This window comes from Arvicola amphibius, chromosome 8 (genome assembly GCF_903992535.2).
Source record: "Arvicola amphibius chromosome 8, mArvAmp1.2, whole genome shotgun sequence".
NCBI lineage: Eukaryota > Metazoa > Chordata > Mammalia > Rodentia > Cricetidae > Arvicola > Arvicola amphibius.
The window spans coordinates 69,395,061-69,413,277 of record NC_052054.1 but is presented as its reverse complement, the minus strand read 5'-3'; the positions used below and the strand labels follow the sequence as shown (position 1 = coordinate 69,413,277).

General features: G+C 39.9%; 1 pseudogene; it reads right to left on the bottom strand.

The window, feature by feature from the left end:
- Positions 1-16,567: 16,567 nt before the first annotated feature.
- LOC119820319 lies at positions 16,568-17,431 on the bottom strand (annotated as a pseudogene).
- Positions 17,432-18,217: the final 786 nt, after the last annotated feature.

The window sequence follows — 18,217 nt, the reverse complement described above, 5'->3', positions numbered from 1 at the left end:
TCATTCTGTATATTCCACTCCATCCATGTTCTACTGGCATCTTCCATCTCTCTTTTTGCCTGAGTCCTGTCTCTGCCTTGAAGTCCCACATAACCTCTCCTGCCTAGCTATTGGCCATTCAAATCTGAATAAAACGGTGACCCATTATTACACAGTGTGATCAAATATCCTGCAACACTCCTCTACAGATTCATCAGTCAAGTTCAGAATATGTTCGACCCTCCATATGGAAAATATACAGCCAGTTTGTGTTGGTGCATGCTGGTAGCACACACTAAAGAGGCAGGGGCAGGACTATCATGAGTTCAAGACAAGTCCAGATTATATGTTGGTACTGGTGATGTGGCTCAGTTAGTAGAGTATTTCCTAGCATCCATGAAGCCCTGGGTTCAATCCCCAACACCACATAAACCAGACTCAGTAAGGCATGCCTACTATCCCAATACTTGGGAAGTGTAAGTAGGAGGTTCAAGTATATAGTAGTTTAAATGTAATTGGTCCCCATAGACTGATAGGGAGTGTGTTGCAGGAAACTCGATCACACTGTGACCCCAAGATTGTATTATAGACTGGAAAAAACTGCTTCTAGCTGTGGTGTGATTCAGCCCTAGCATACACCTTTAATCCAGGAGATTTCTGCTTAAGTATTATAAAGAGGATTAAACAAAATCAATTTTAGAGCCAGGCAGTAGTGGAGCATACTTTTAATCCCAGCACTCGGGACGCAGAGGCAGGAGAATCTCTGTGAGTTCAATGCCAACCTGGTCTACAGCATGAGATCCACAATAGGCTCCAGAAGCTACACAGAGAAGCTCTGTCTTAAAAAATAATCTACCATGGGGCTGTAGAGATGGCTCAGTGGTTAAGAGCACTGACTGCTCTTCCCGTGGACCCAGGTTCGATTCCCAGCACCCACATGGCAGCTCACAACTGTCTGAAAATCCAGTTCCAGGGGATCTGACACCTTCACACCAATACACATAAAATAAAGTTAAATAAATCATAAAAAAAATTTAAAAAAGAAAGAAAGAAAAAATCTACCAGCCCTTGGAATTCTCCTGTATTTGTTCTTAAGAAAAAATCTGGTAAATGGAGAATGGTAACAGATCTTAAGGCTATCAACAAGGTTATTCAACCTATGGGCCCTCTGCAATCTGGAATTCCTTTGCCCTCTCTGTTACCAAAGGGATGGCCTTTCATAGTTATTGATTTAAAGGATTGTTTCTTCACTATACCTTTACAAGAAAAAGATAGAGAAAAGTTTGCCTTCACAGTGCCTACTTATAATAACTCTCAGCCTACTAGGAAGTACCAGTGGACTCTCCTCCCACCAGGCATGTTAAATAGCCCTACCTTATGTCAATATTTTTTAAGTCAACCATTGGAAGTAATACACAAGCAATTTCCTACGTTTATAATTTACCATCACATGGATGATATTTTGCTATCTAATTCAAACATAGATACCTTAGAAAGACTGTTTGAAGAATTAAAAATAGTTTTTAACTAAATGGGAATTGCAGATTGCTCCTGAAAAAATATAGAGAGAAGATTCTGTCAATTATCTAGGTTATAAAAAAGTTTACAAAAGATTAGGACACAAAAGACACAAATCATCCGTTAGTTCTGTCCCGCCATCTCAGTGGGTGAACGCATCCCTCACAGTTCTGACTTTCTTTCTCATGATCTCTCTCCTTCTGCTCCTCATCAGGACCTTGGGAGCTCAGTCTGGTGCTCCAATGTGGGGCTCTGTCTCTATCTCCATCCATCGCCAGGTGAAGGTTCTATGGTGATATGCAAGATATTCATCAGTATGGCTATAGGATCTGGCCTTTTCCAGCTCCCTCTCCTCAGCTGCCCAAGGAAGTAGCTGGGGGAATCTCCCTGGATACCTGGGAACCCATCTAGAGTAAAGTCTCTTGCTAAACCTAAAATGGCTCCCTTAATTAAGATAACTGCTTCCCTGCTCCCATGTCTACCCTTCCTATATCCCAAGCATCCCCTTCCCCCAAGCTCTCCCCATCCTCCCCTTAACACCCTTCTCCCCCATCTCCCCTTGCCCCCATCCCACCCCACCCCCAGAGATCACCAAGTCCAGTTGGAATGGGACTGATGGAACATCCGACCAAATCGGACTCTCTGAAAGTGGCTGATGGTGGAGGCTGACCGAGAAGCCAAGGACAATGGCGATGGGCTTGGTCTCTATGACAAGGACAGGCTCTGTGTGAGCCTTGTCAGTTTGGTTGCTCACCTTCCTGGACCTGGAGGGAGTTGGGAGGACCTTGGACTCAAAATAGTGTAGAGAACCCTGATGGCTCTTTGGCCTGGAGAGGGAGGGAGTGGGGGTATGGGCGGAGGGGAGGGGAGGGAAGGGGGAGGAGGAGGGGAGGAGATGGCAATTTTTAATTAAAAAAAATAAGCGGAAAAAAAAGAAATTCAACCCCAAAAAAAAAAAAAACAAATCTCAGGAGAGATCGGTTACGGATACTTAATGACTTTCAAAGATTGTTAGGAGACATCTCCAGCCTACGACTGGCTGTTGGGATAACACCTGATCTAATAATTCATTTAAACAAAACCTTGGATGGTGATAAAGACTTGAACAGTCCTAGAGAATTAACAGCTGAAGCAGAAAATGAACTGACAATGGTTGAGGAAAAATTATAGGAGGCACATGTGGCCAGGGTGAATCCAGAGCTCAGTTGTATTCTAGTCATATTGCCTTCCAGAATTTCCCCTACAGGAATCTTAATGCAGAGAGATGATATTCTCTTAGAATGGATCTTTTTACCACATAAACCAAGTGAAAAATTAAAAACTTATATGGAAAAAGTCTCTGAATTAATTATAAAAGGTAAAGGGAGACTTCGTCAACTAACAGGCATAGACCCAGGAGAAATTATAGTGCCTTTCACTACTGATGAGATAAAAAAAAAAAGTTATGGGAAGACAATGAACCATGGCAAAGAGCTTGTGCTAATTTTTTCGGAAAAATTAATAACAAATATCCCAAAAGCAATAGGCTTAACTTTATAAAGAGAACTTCCTGGATTCTTCCTCGAACCATCCGTGATGCTCCGATAACCGGAGCCTGTACATTTTATACTGATGCTAATAAATCAGGGAAGGCAGGTTACAAAACAGAAGAATTGAGTAAGGTGGGACAAAGTCCTTATGATTCTGTCTAGAAGACAGAATTATATGCCATTCTTATGGTGCTAAGAGACTTTAAAGAACCTCTTAATGTAGTTACTGACTCGCAATATGCAGAAAGAGTTATCTTGCATATTGAAACTGCTGAATTTATACCAGATGATACAGAACTGACTTCATTGTTTATCCAGGTACAAGACATGATCAGGAGTAGGCTTTGCCCTGTGTACATAACACACATCCAATCCCATACAGGTCTGCCAAGTCCTCTAGCACAAAGTATTGCAGACATTGATCAATTGTTGATTGGTAGTGTGCTGCAGGCCTCTGAATTTCATAAAAAACATCACGTCAATTGTAGTGATGAGCTGTGGGCCAGCCTGCTTTTCATCCTGCCTGACTCCCAGCCACTGGCTAGCTTATGCCCCGAAATAACAAAACACAAATTGTATTCATTTAAACACTGCCTGGCCCATTAGTTTCAGCCTCTTACTCTTGATTAACCCATATCTAATAATCTATGTAACACCACGAGTGGTGTCTTACCGGGAAAGATTCAGCACGTCTGACCTGGTGGCTGGCTTCATCGTGTCTGGCATCTGGCATCTGACCCAGAGAGGAGAGGCAGGGCAATTGTCTGAGCCATCTACCTCACTTCCTTTTTCCTGTTCTGTCTACTTCACCTATCTAAATCTTGCCCTATCAAAAAGCCAAGGCAGTTTGTTTATTAGCCAATGAGAATCTCCATCAGTCAATAGCAAAGGCTTGAAGAAAGAGTTTTCTATTACATGGCAACAAGCTAAGGAGATTGTAAAGAAATGACCTATTTGTTCTTTCTATAACCAAACACCACTGCCTGCAGGGACTAATCCAAAGGGTACTCAAAGGAATAAAATCTGGCATATGGATGTGTTCCACTTTGTAGAATTTGGCAAATTAAAATATGTACACCACACCATTGGCACTTATCCAAGTTTCCAATGGGCAACTGCTTTAAGCTCAGAAAAAGCTGATTCAGTAATCACTCATTTATTATAAGTTATGGCCATCATGGGTATACCTGCACAAATAAAGATGGATAATGGTCCAGCTTATGTCTCTAGGAAAATGAAATGGTTTTTTTGCTTACTACAATATTAAGCATGTTACAGGTATACCATATAATTTTACAGGTCAAGCAGTCATAGAAAGATCAAATCAAACTATAAAGGATATGTTAAATAAACAGAAAGGAGTGGAAATGTAGAAGGAATAGCGGGGCTGCGTCCTGCCACCCGGCCGCCGGCTAACTTTACACCCGAAATAATTACACGGAAACTGTATTCTTTTAAAACACTGCCTGGCCCATAGTTTCAGCCTCTTATTGGCTAATTCTCACATCTTCCTTTAACCCATATTTAGTAATCTGTGTAGCACCATGAGGTGTGGCTTACCAGGAGAGATCTTAACCTGCGTCCATCTCAGAGAAGAGAAGCATGGAGACTACCTGAAGAGTCTCCCCACTCCTGCTACCCAGCATTCTGTTCTGTCTACTCCGCCTACCTAATTTTCTGTTCTCTTAAAGGGCCAAGGCAGTATCTTTATTAAAAATGAAAGTAACACATAGACACTCCTCCATCAGGAAAATACCCCCAGAAATAGGTTACATAATGCTTTATTAACCTTGAATTTTCTCAACGCTAATGAGAATGGGACAACAGCTGCAGAAAGACATAGGATAATGGAAAAGTCTGCTGAATTAAATCAACCAGTTTATTTCAAGGATGTGCTGACCTCGCAATGGAAGCCAGGAGATGTGCTGCATTAGGAAAGGGGTTTTGCTCTTGTCTCCACAGGAGAGGAAAAATTGTGGATACCATCAAAATTAATAAAGGTTCAGTTTGAAGAGGAGAAGCATCTTAGAAAGTATAAATGATAATTCATCCACAATGATGACAATCATACTGATGGTAAGAAAAACATATAGATTGGGGGCAGGGTTCTCTTCTTATCTCCACAGGTAAACACTCATCTTCAAAGAATTTAAGGGACCCTGGATGTTTGAATACTGACAGATGGAAACTAGTTACAACCCAATACGGATCAGCAATAAAAATAAATACGTTCAGTAAGTATGAACATTTTTAATATGTATTAATGTGCATTTATTTATAAAATGTAGAGCTGGTTTTAGAGTTGGACTCTGGCTCAGTCCCTCTCCAAATCCAAGCCTGCTGATAAGAGCTATCTCAGAGTTTCTGTCTCATGTCAGGAGCCATGATATGGGACAGAATAATAATAATTAATAATAATAATAATAATAATAGATAAACTTTCTTTGCCTTTCCTCATATCTCTTTCTGTCTTTATTACACCTTTCATTGAATATATATGTCTGTATATGTCTTTGTGGATAATGTTTAACTTTCCCGTAACAAACAATAAATTTTCCTGCAATAATCTTTGAAGTTTCCAGGATGAAGATGGGGCCCCACAAAATCAACTCCACCTGGTTACTATGATGTCATGATGTTGATAGCGCTACTATTAGACCTGTTTTTGGTACCAGCTGCACAAGTCAGTTCCAAATGGTGCACATTTTTGACAGCACTCTGGTCGGACCTCCTCAAAACACTCAGAGACTACTTGCAATTCTCTCAGACCAAATATTAATCTTGGAATTTTACCATCATTTTCTTTCACAGGACCCCCTAAGAAGAACGTCATCCCCATGACAGCTGGAAGCAATCTTAGAGGATGACATCTCCCCTCCCAGCAGAGTTTGCCCTCAGGTTTAGGGATATCATTTAGGGGTTGGTATAGGGTTGAGGGGATGGGGAATGTATTTTATGGGCTCAGGGGTGTTTAATGAAAAAAAGAGGGAATAATTGGTGATGGGATAACATATTGGCATTTGTGAGTTATTGTTTTTGGAAAATTGTATTGGTCTTGATTCTTATATATTGATACAAAGTTAAAGTATATTGAATATTGTATGTGAGTATGCTTCTACCTCTGTTTAAAACATTTGTTATATATTGTATTGATATGTATATATATAGTATTGATATATACATATATTTACCATATTGCACTGTACATTTCTATCTGATTAAGATACTTATATATTATTTATGTAATGATATACATTGTTTACATTTGGAGGTCATTGTCCTCATTTATTGCACAGTTGTTTATTCTCTTAGTCTTCAAGATAGATAGGTATCGAGAATTATAAATCAATAGTCATATATGTTTGTCATATTTATATTTAGGCTAATCAGGTTCTTTAAATACATAGACATTATATTTAGTATAGATAGTATAATCTTCAACCTCTTTGAAGAGCTGTAGAAAATGGCCTTTAGTCTAACCTAGAGTTCCATGCTAACGAGACACAATCACTCCTGGCAACACAGCTCTACTCCCGAGAGAATGTTTGCTCATACTTTTGTAATGAATTCAAATAAAGCATCTTTTTACAAATAAAACATTTTCAATAGTCTGTCTTTGACTAGAATCCTGTTGTGAGAACTCCTTCAGCCAATGGCCTCCAAGATCCTGGCCCACTTTGGTCATGATCTCATCTACTACAAGTGTTAACAAACACATACATGGTCCTCTTTTCTGCTGGATTCAGTTCCAGCTCCCAGTACACACAGAGGAATGTGAATCATTACCCTTACTGTGAGTTTATCCCCAAATAAATAACGCTTTGTTATACTTGATTCTGGTCTATTGTAAAACACTTGGTATTACTACAAATTGGTACCCAACATGGGGTCCAAACCATAACCCTGAGATTAAGAGTCTCATGCTCTAGTGACTGTGGAATTATGAAAAGACAAAAAGCCCTGGCTAAGAGCTTGTACTAATATTTTGGTAGAGATTAATAGCAACTATTCTAAAAGTGATTGATGGAGGAGAGTTATCTGTCTATGTTTCTTTCATTGGTTAATTAATAAAGAAAACTGCCTTGGCCCTTTAAGAGGACAGAAAATTAGGTAGGTGGAGTAGACAGAACAGAATTATGGGAACAAGGAAGTAGAGTTGGAGAGACGCTTCAGGCAGTCGCCATAAGAGTCTCCATGCTGCTCCTCTCCGAGATGGACGCAGGTTAAGATCTCTCCTGGTAAGCCACACCTCGTGGTGCTACCCAGATTACTAAATATGGGTTAAAGGAAGATGTGAGAATTAGCCAATAAGAGGCTGAAACTATGGGCCAGGCAGTGTTTTAAAAGAATACAGTTTCCGTGTAATTATTTCGGGTGTAAAGCTAGCCAGCGGCGGGTGGCGGGACGCAGCCCCGCCGCTTCTCACTACAGTTTGGCGCGCCAACGTGGTGACCAAATCCACGTAAAAACCTGAAAAAGCTTTAAATAAAGGAGAGAGAGAGTTTAACACGGCTTTTTGCTGTTTGCCTGGACATGCTGTAGAGAGATCTCCTGTTTCCGCAATAGCGGCACAAAAAAAAAAAAAAAAAAAAAAAAAGCTGAGTCATTTTAAAATGCAGCTTCCTGCGCTGTGCCGCCAGTGCAAACTCTGGCTATAAAGCATTTCAGTGGCTTTTATGGACTGGATGTTTGTGTGCCCGCTGGGGATCGGAAAGAAGGTTCTCTGAGACCATGCTCTGAGGCAGGAGTGGCTCCGGCTCTGCTCCGCCACGCTGAATTGTGCTGACCTCAGGCAGGAACTATCGTAATTACCATGATAACAGCGCAGTTAAGGTTTGGACTTGGCTGTAAACAGGCGGTACCGTATTACCCCTACCTGGCGCAACTTAAGTTTTTAAGAAGTGGTTAACCTTTTAAGAAATGCTCCTGGATAGTAAAAAATTACAGATTCACAATAGAAAAGATTCAGACATAGAAGGCCTTTAAATGGCTCACGTAGGTTTAAAAGAGAGAAAAAGAAAATATAGAGAATAAAGTTAATGCCTTAAAAAAAAAGGTTAAAGTCTTTAAAGAGACAGAATATAGATAGTTATAGATTAAAAGAAGTAAAGTGATAGAGTAAAAATAAGCCACGTAAAAATGGAAAATTCACAGAGAGTCTGGATTATGTATTTTGTTGTGTTTTCTTTGATTTTTTTGACTGTAAAGGAGCTAAGTACAGAGAGACATTTCATTATATGGGCTGCCAGGCTAGACCAGAATGGACATCTTAACGGTATGACTTCAGGATTTGGATCTAAGAACATGATGCTTTGGAAAAGAGTTTCTTCTTTTGTTTTCACAGAGGACGAGACTCTGTGGATTGCTTCTATCCCAATATGGTATGATAGACCACGCCCTCCTGAAAGGTTGCTGTGAACATCTTCAAAAAATTACTTCACTCAACTGCCAACTGAGAGGAACCTAGCACACAGGTTACACCATGAAAGACCTAAATAACAGCGCCCCCATTCAGCAGGAAGCAGTTTGGAGAGAAAAAACTGCGCCCATTTTCCCAAATATTGTTTATAAATGTTCTTTTACATTTAAAGGGGGAGATGATATAGATATGAATTTGCATTGGTATAGATTTTAAGGTCAATTTTGTTATATGTATATGTATTTCTGATCTTGATTAAGCTATTGTGATTGTAGTTCATTTTAAAAATTGTAATGTATAATTAGGAAATATAGGTTGTTAATGGATAATCATTGATAATAGTTAAGCTTATAGTCATGTTATTAGATTTTCTAGATATGTAGAGACATATTTCAGTTAGATAGACATTCTTCATATCTTTCAAAGACTGCAGAATATGGCATTTAATGTTTTAATAACTTAGGGTTTTTCATGACAATGAGACACGTCTGCTCCTGGCAGCACCAATCTACTTCGAGAGGAAGATGGGCATCGAAGAGGCTACTTATGGAGTTTGTTAGCCATTTGGGCAAGAAACTGCTCTTGGCTGGACTGTTCCATAAACTGGACACAAAGAACCCGCAGAGAGAGGACTGCTGAACTTGCCTAAAGGTGAGATGGTCTTTTGGGGTTCCTGATTCATTAAAGAGTCTGCGAGACGTTCTGCAGGACACAGCAGAAAGTGACTGAACTGTCTTTGGAATTTTTCTGCTTCATGAAAATGTCTGCTGGATACTTATGGGCCTGTAGGCTGAAGATGGATGCCCCAACAGTACAGAGGAACTTTGGGTGACTGTCCAGGCAGCGAGTTGTCTCTGTCATTTCTAGAGTTTTATAAGTTACTTATTTCTTGTTTACTTAGGTAGCATTATATCCTTCTGGAGTCTTTGATGGAGTTGAAGAATAAATAGATAGTTATAGCTTTCCTTAGTTATGATAAAAGATAAAATAGATTTAAATATTGTAACTGTAATACTTGCTTGATAACTGTTTTGTTACATGTAATTTTACTATGTTAAAGTTAAAGCCTTTCTTTTTTGTTTAAACAGAAAAAGGGGAAATGATGGAGGAGTGTTTATGTGTTACTTTCATTATTAATAAAGAAAACTGCCTTGGCCCTTTAAGAGAAAATTAGGTAGGTGGAGTAGACAGAACAGAATTGTGGGAACAAGGAAGTAGAGTGAGGGAGACGCTTCAGGGATTCGCCATAGTGAGTCTCCATGCTGCTCCTCTCCGAGATGGACACAGGTTAAGATCTCTCCTGGTAAGGCACACCTCGTGGTGCTACCCAGATTACTAAATATGGGTTAAAGGAAGATGTGAGAATTAGCCTATAAGAGGCTACAGATAATGGGCCAGGCAGTGTTTTAAAAGAATACAGTTTCCGTGTAATTATTTCGGGTGTAAAGCTAGCCAGCGGCGGGTGGCGGGACGCAGCCCCGCCGCTTCTCACTACAAGTGATAGAATTAGACTTATAAAGAGAACTAATTAGTTCTTTCCTGGCTTTGTATATGACACACCAATAACTGCAGCCCCTACATTCTATACTGATGCAAATAAATCAGAAAAGGCAAGTTACAAATCAGAAAACTTAGGTAAGTGGAACAAAGCCCTTATTATTCTTTATACAAGTGAAAAGTACATGCTATTCTCATGGTGCTAAAAGATTTTAAAGAACCTCTCAACATAGTTACTGATCGCAACATGCAGAAAAGTTGTTTTGTATATGAAAACACTGAATTGAAACCAGATGATACAGAATTGACTTCATTATTTATTAAAGGTCAAGAATAATATATAATCAGGAATAAGCTTTGTCACATATACATAACACACATCCAGTCCAATATAGATCTGCTAGGCCCTCTACCACAGAATGCAGAAATTGATCAATTACTGATTGGAAATGTGCTGAAGGCCTCAGAATTTCATTTAAAAACATCATGTCAATAGCAAAGGTTTAAAAAGGACTTCTCTATCATATGGCAACAAGCCAAGGAGATTATAAGGAAATAGCCTATTTGTTCTTTATATGACCAAACACAACTACCTGCAGGAAGTATCCCAAAGGGTACTCAAAAGGAATGAAATTTGGTATTCTTTTTTTTAACTTTATTTTATTTATTTAGTATACAGTATTCTGCCTACATATATGCCTGCAGGCCAGAAGAGGGCACCAGATCTCATTACAGATGGGTGTGAGCCACCATGTGATTGCTGGGAATTGAACTCAGAACCTCTGGAAGAGCAGGCAATGCTCTTAACCGCTGAGCCATCTCTCCAGCAAGGAATGAAATTTGATAGATGGATTTATTCCACTTTGTAGAATTTGAAAAACTGAAATATATACACCACACAATTGATTCAGGTTTGCAATGGGCAACTGCTTTGTGTTAAGAAAACACTGAATCATTAATTACACACTTACTAGAAGTTACAGCTATCATGGGAATACCTGCACAAATAAAGATGAAGAATGGTCCAGCATATGTCTCTAATAAAATGAAGCAGTTTTTGCTTATTATAATATAAAGTTTATTACAGATATACCACACAATACTTCAGATTAGACAATTATAGAAAGATCAAATCAAACTAAAGGATATGTTAAACCAACATAAAGGGATGAAAAATGCCCCCAGAAATAGATTGCGTAATGCTTGCTTTATTAACCCTGAATTTTCTTAACGCTAAAGAGAAAGGAACAATGGCTACACAGAGACATTGGATAATAGAAAAAAAACTTCTAAATTTAATCAGCCAGTGTACTTCAAGGATGTGTTGATCTCAGAATGAAAACCAGGAGATATGCTGTGTTGGGGAAGGGGTTTTGCTCTTGTTTCCACAGGAGAAGAAAAGCTATGGATACCTTCAAAACGAATCAAGATTCAGTTTGAAAAGGAGAAACCTCGTGATAAAGAGAAATGACAGTTCATCCACATAGACAACAATCCAGAGGTTGCAAGGAAACCTCATAGGTTGGAACAGGGTTCTGTTCTTGTCTTTGCAGGAATATACCCATCTTCTAAGTCAAGAAACTTTGTACATCTAGATACTTAAAGAAAAAAGGTAACTTTCCAGAAAGTGTCATGAAGCAAAGAGAAATCTGACTTATAAGACCAATATCCTCTGCAGGGTAAGATCTTACTTACATACATATAGTTGTAGTTGCCAATTATTAAAATTAAAAAGTGGCTTTGGAGTTGGATGTGGCTATACTCTAAATCCAAGCATGTTGTTAAAAGAAAATTTCAAAGTTTCTGTCTCATATCAGGAGCCACCTGGTATGAAACAGAAGAAAGATAAAATCTGGAGATTGCTCTCAACAAAACTCTGCTTTCAAAATTTCAAAATCCCCATACCTGTTTTTGTCTCTATGGCAACATTCTGGTGTGGGAAGTCTTTCGGTGAATATATATCTATAGAAATTCAAACTTTCCATTTAGATATGAATAATGTTTAAGGTTTCCACAATCAACAATCAATTTTCCTGCTGTAATCTTTGAAGTCTCCAGAAAGTAGATGGGACCCCATAACAACTATTCAACTTGGTTGATATGATGTCATTATGCTGAAGGCAACACATTAAAATCTGTATTGTATTACAAAGTACTCAAAATGAAGCCGGGCGGTGGTGGCGCACGCCTTTAATCCCAGCACTCAGGAGGCAGAGGCAGGCGGATCTCTGAGTTCGAGGCCAGCCTGGTCTACAAGAGCTAGTTCCAGGACAGGCTCTAGAAACTACAGGGAAACCCTGTCTCGAAAAAAAAAAACTACTCAAAATGAATCCAACTTGGCTAGCTGAGATGGTGCACCTTCTTACAAAGTTCTGAACAGAACTTCAAATCAGAATTTCAGAAAAACCCTACTGACTACTCAGAGAAAATCTGCAATTATACCAAACAGTAATCTTGAAACTTAAACATCATTTTGGTTCTTTCGGGATCTCATAGATATAATATCATTCTCCCATGAGAATTGGAAGTAATTCTAGAAAACAACATTCCCCTCTCCCAACAGAGTTTGTCCTCAGGATTAGGGACATCTACTAAGGGTTGGTTATAAGTGGTATAGAGTTGGGGTTGGAAATGAAGTAGGCTTAGGGATCTCTTTTGATAAAAAAAAGGGGGGTTGGAATGGATGGGATAATAGGTAGGTTAGTATGTTACTTGTGAGCTATTATTTATAGACAATTTACATTGGTATAGATTCTTGTATATAGAAACAAAGTAAGATTATAATTGTTATATTGAATATATTCCAATTTATGTTTACCACATTTGTGCACCTATCTGAAGTTATTTTTGTCATATTGAATGCATGCATTTTCTACCTCTGCTTAAGATATATTGTATATTGATGCAAATTTAGGATATATTTATCATATTGCACTATACATTTCTACCTCTGATCACGATACACACATATTATATATATATATATAGTGATGAGCTGTGGGCAGGCCTGCTTTTCATTCCACCCAGCTCCCGCATAGCTAGCTTAGCCCCAGAAATAACAACACACAAACTGTATTCATTTAAACACTGCCTGGCCCATTAGTTTCAGCCTCCCATTGTCCAATTCTCACATCTTGATTAACCCATCTCTAATAATCTGTGTAGCACCACGAAGTGGTATCTTACCGGGAAAGATTCAGCATGTCTGACCTGGTGGCTGGCTTCATGGCAACTGTCCCAGAGAGGAGAGGCATAGCAACCGTCTGAGCCATCTACCTCACTTCCTTCTTCCTGTTCTGTCTACTCCACCCACCTAAGGGCTGGCCTATTAAATGGGCCAAGGCAGTTTTCTTTATTAACGAATAAAATCAACACAAACAGAAGACTCTCCCACATCATATATATATAGATAGATACATAGAGAGAGAGAGAGAGAGAGAGAGAGAGAGAGAGAGAGGTCATTGTCCTCATTTGCTGAGTATTTGTTTAAAGACTTTAATTTTTAATATAAAGTATTAGTCTTTAAGCTATATAGTTAATATAATTACAGGTCAATATTAATTCATGTTTGTAATACTTATAGTTAGACTAGTTAGGTTCTTTAGATGCATATAGTATTCTGCATAGATAGGCAATCTTCAATCCCTTCAAAAAACTGCCCCTGCCTCGACTACAGACAAAATGCACAGTGTCCAATCTTGATAAACAGAATATAAGCAAAAAGACTGCCAAACCTTGCCAAGACAGGGTAAGACAGTGTTTTAAATTTCCTGCCCCTGAAAAATGGTCTGTCAGATACTCTAGGCCTTAGGCAAAGGTGGTTGCCCCAACATTGTAAAAGAGACTTTAGTGATTCTGTCATTTCTTAAATCTTTTTAAAATTGCTTGATTGCATTTCTTGTTTACTCAGGTAATATTATGTACCCTTCTTAGTTTTGATGGGGTTGAAGACTAGATAGTAATAGTTCCTTGTCGGGGGCCAGCCTCGACAGAAATACCTTTTCCCAGAGTAGAGGCCTGGGAATTTAGAAATATAGTAAAGAATATGAGGACACAAATGAACATAATAAAATGGAGAAATATATAGGATAGTATTAGGAGGGAATTTCAGTTGAGTAATTGACAACTGTTTAAAATACTCCTATCCTGATACTAGCATAAGAACAGACAGGAGGACCAATGGAACAGAATAGAAGACCCGGATATCAATCCACACATCTTTGAACACCTGATATTTGATAAAGAAGCAAAAAATATCAAGTGGAAAAAAGAAAGCATATTTAACAAGTGGTGCTGGCATAACTGAATATCAACATGTAGAAAAATGAAAATAGACCCATATCTATTACCATGCACAAATCCCAAGTCCAAATGGATCAAAGACCTCAATATAAAAAGCCAGCCACACTGAACCTTATAGAAGAGAAAGTGGGAAGTACACTTGAACACATTGGCACAGAGAACCACTTCCTAAATAGAACACCAGCAGCACAGACACTGAGAGAAACAATTAATAAGTGGGACCTCCTGAAACTGAAAAGCTTCTGTAAAGCAAAGGACACGGTCAACAAGACAAAACAACAGCCTACAGAATGGGAAAAGATCTTCACTAACCCCACATCAGACAGAGGTCTAATCTCCAAAATACAAAGAACTCAAGAAATTGGACACCAAAAGATCACATAATCCAATTTAAAAAAAATGGAGTACAGACCTAAACAGCAAACTCTCAACAGAGGAATCTAAAATGGCTGAAAGACACTTAAGGAAATGTTCAGCATCCTTAGTCATCAGAGAAATGCAAATCAAAATAACTCTGAGATTCCATCTTACACCTGTAAGCATGGCCAAGACTGATGACAACTTATGCTGGAGAGGTTGTGGGGAAATGGGAACACTTCTGCATTGCCGGTGGGAATGCAAGCTGGTACAACCCCTTTGGATGTCAGTGTGGCGATTTCTCAGAAAATTAGGAAACAACCTTTCTCAAGACCCACTAATACCACTTTTAGGTATATATCCAAAGGATGCTCAATTGTGTCACAAGGACATGTGCTCAACTATGTTCAAAGCAGCTTTGTTTGTCATAGCCAGAACCTGGAAACAACCTAAAAGCCTCTCAATCGAAGAATGGATAAGAAAAATGTGATACATTTACACAATGGAGTACTACACAGCAGAAAAAAATAACAACAGCTTGAATTGTGCAGGAAAAGGGATGGAAGTAGAAAACATTATTTTGAGTGAGGTAACCCAGACACAGAAAGACAATTATCACATGTACTCACTCATAGGTGGTTTTTAAACATAAAGCAGAGAAAACCAGCCTAAAAAACACAATGCCAGAGAACTTAGACAACAATGAGGACACTAAGAGAGACTTACATAGATCTAATCTACATGGGAAGTAGAAAGTAGAAAAAGACAAGATCTCCTGAGTAAATTAAACTGGGATCATGGGGACCTTGGGGGAGGATTGAAGGGGTAGGGGAGAGGTAGGGAGGGGAGCAGAGAAAAATGTAGAGCTCAATTTAAAAAAGGGCTCTAGGGGAGAAGAAAGAGAATGAGAAAAAGAAATGTGGGCAAAAAAATGACTAAAATTTTTATTTATTTATTTATTTATTTATTTATTTGGGTTTTTTTTTTTTAAAACAGTCTATTATATAGCCCTGGATATCCTGAAACTTGCTATGCTATAGACCAGACTGGCCTTGAACTCACAGAAATTTGCCTACCTCTGGATCCTGAGTGCTGGGATTAAAGGAATCCACCACCACACAAGGCCTTAAATTTATTATATAAATCCATTCATCTGTCAAATAATGAGAATTTTTAAACCACGACAATAAAATAAAAATTTAAAAGACACTAACTTATTCTTCCAGTTTAAGAATACTGGTGTTAGCCGGGCGGTGGTGGCGCACGCCTTTAATCCCAGCACTCGGGAGGCAGAGGCAGGCGGATCTCTGTGAGTTCGAGGCCAGCCTGGTCTACAAGAGCTAGTTCCAGGACAGGCTCTAAAAAAGCTGCAGAGAAACCCTGTCTCGAAAAACCAAAAAAAAAAAAAAAAAAAAAAAAAAAAAAAAAAAAAAAAAAGAAAGAAAAAAAAAAGAATACTGGTGTTGGCTTAAGGGTATCTTTTTTTTTTTTTTTTGGGTTTTTTTTTTTTTACGACAGGATTTCCCTGTAGGTTTGAAGCCTGTCCGGGAACTTGCCCTCGAACTCAGAGATCCGCCTGACTCTGCCTCCCAAGTGCTGGGATTAAATTTAAGGGTATCTCTTTTTTTAATATTTCTTATTGTTTATTTACTTTATTTTATGTGCACTGGTGTGAAGGTGTCAGATCCCCTGGAATTGGATCTTCAGATCTTCAGACAGTTGTGAGCTGCCATGTGGGTGCTGGGAACTGAACCCGGGTCCTCTCGAAGAGCAGTCAGTGCTCTTAACCGCTGAGCCATCTCTCCAGCCCCTTAAGGGTAGCTCTTAATGGGCCTTCCAGCTCCTCCACAGCAAGCAAGGTGAACTCACAGGTTCTCATGAAAGACTTTGGAGGCAAGAGGAAGACTTGCGTGAGGTGACAGATGTTCACCCACAGATGGGCACTCAGGCTGCACATTCCCAGAATCTAAAAGCAGGAGCTCAGTGTTCTGGGGTTCTGGAAAATCAGCACCAAGGGACTCAGGGAGGGGAATCATGCAGCAAGAAACTTCAGGGAGCTTCGCAGCCACAAGTAGGAGCTAAATAATCTTGTGCCATAAAATATGTAGATTGAATTGAAGAATTAAGAGAGGATGAAGCTAGCCACCAAGAGCAGGATGCTCTGAGTGGCTCTCGCCTCCGGGGAGGTCCTGGAGGTGAGACAGAGACTGTAACTTCGAACATGTTGGACCCTCTGGTGGTGTTAGTGCAGGAGACACACCATGTACATGCTGGCTACTACCATAAGTGTCATCAACAGGGCACCCTGAATAAGTAACAGCAACCACATACTGGCAAGCAATGCCATTCCCCATGGAGGAATTATTATCCCAGAAGACTTTTATCTCAATGGTAGAGATAGTTCTGATAGCCAGACTGAAAGTCCAGCAGAGGAGGCAGGAGCAGTCTAGAAACCCAGCATCTGAGCCCTGTTCATACCCCATGCCTCAGGCTGACGGTGACCGCCTGAAAGCATCTCAGCAAGCTGGTGGTGCAGAGCTAAAGTTCTCGAGACACCCTATGGAAGTAAGAGAAGACTTGACACCCAGAACCTCCTAGGGCATGCACCTTTCCAATATCGTCCATCATTTGCTGGGGCCCTTGGAGAAAAGAACAAAGGAACTGGCCATGGCCAAGTTGGACAGAGTGAGGTCTGTAGGGTTTGGGCTGTACTCTGTGAGAAGGAAGGAGCCTCGCATGAGAACAGGCAAGTGTTTGCCAGAAGGCCTATGCCCACATGCGGCAGGAACACAGCCTTAAGGACCATATCATCAACACTCATTTGCGCCATGTTTACGGAGGTCTGTGGTCAGGGACCCACACTGTGTCCTGGAAGAGAAAAGCATTGGTATTATTACTGTGCTTAGATTACAGCTGCCCAGTGAATCCAGAGGCTTCATTAACTGATTTTTATATTTGTAGACAGACGTGGAAGGTGTCACTTGTGTATGTACACATATATACATGTGTGCCCCACAAGACTGGGGGTGTCAGATGTTAGGGGCCATTTTTGGCCTCTCCTTTCTCACAGGACCTTGAGATAAAAACCTAAGGAGACAGAAACTTAAAGTTAACTAAAATATTGTGTGCTAATCTTAGAGACTCAAGCTCCGGAAAGCACCACAGAGTGTCTCCATTGTTTGTCGCTTATGGCTAACAGCAGGTGTTCTAACCGCTGACCTCGCAACTACCCCGCATAGCTGCCAAGTCCCTCCTTCCCTTCCCCCTTCCCCCTGCCCTAGTTCCTCACTGGAGGACTATTTAAGACCAAAAGCTTGTTTCAATAAACGAGACCTTGACAACGGAACCTTGCTTGGTCTCCTTTCTTTCTCCCGCCCATGATTCTTTCAGGTAGTGCCTCTTCAGACCCTGAATAACTGGACCTGCTGGACGGGCGCCTGAACAGGGACCTGAAGAACGGCCAACTACCAGACAACAGAGGCGCAATCCCGGGATAAGTGATGAAGGACTCCCATTGGCTAATAAAGAAACTGCCTGGCCCATTTGATTGGCCAGCCCTTAGGTGGGCAGAGTAGACAAAACAGGAAGAAGGAAGTGAGGTAGATGGCTCAGTCAG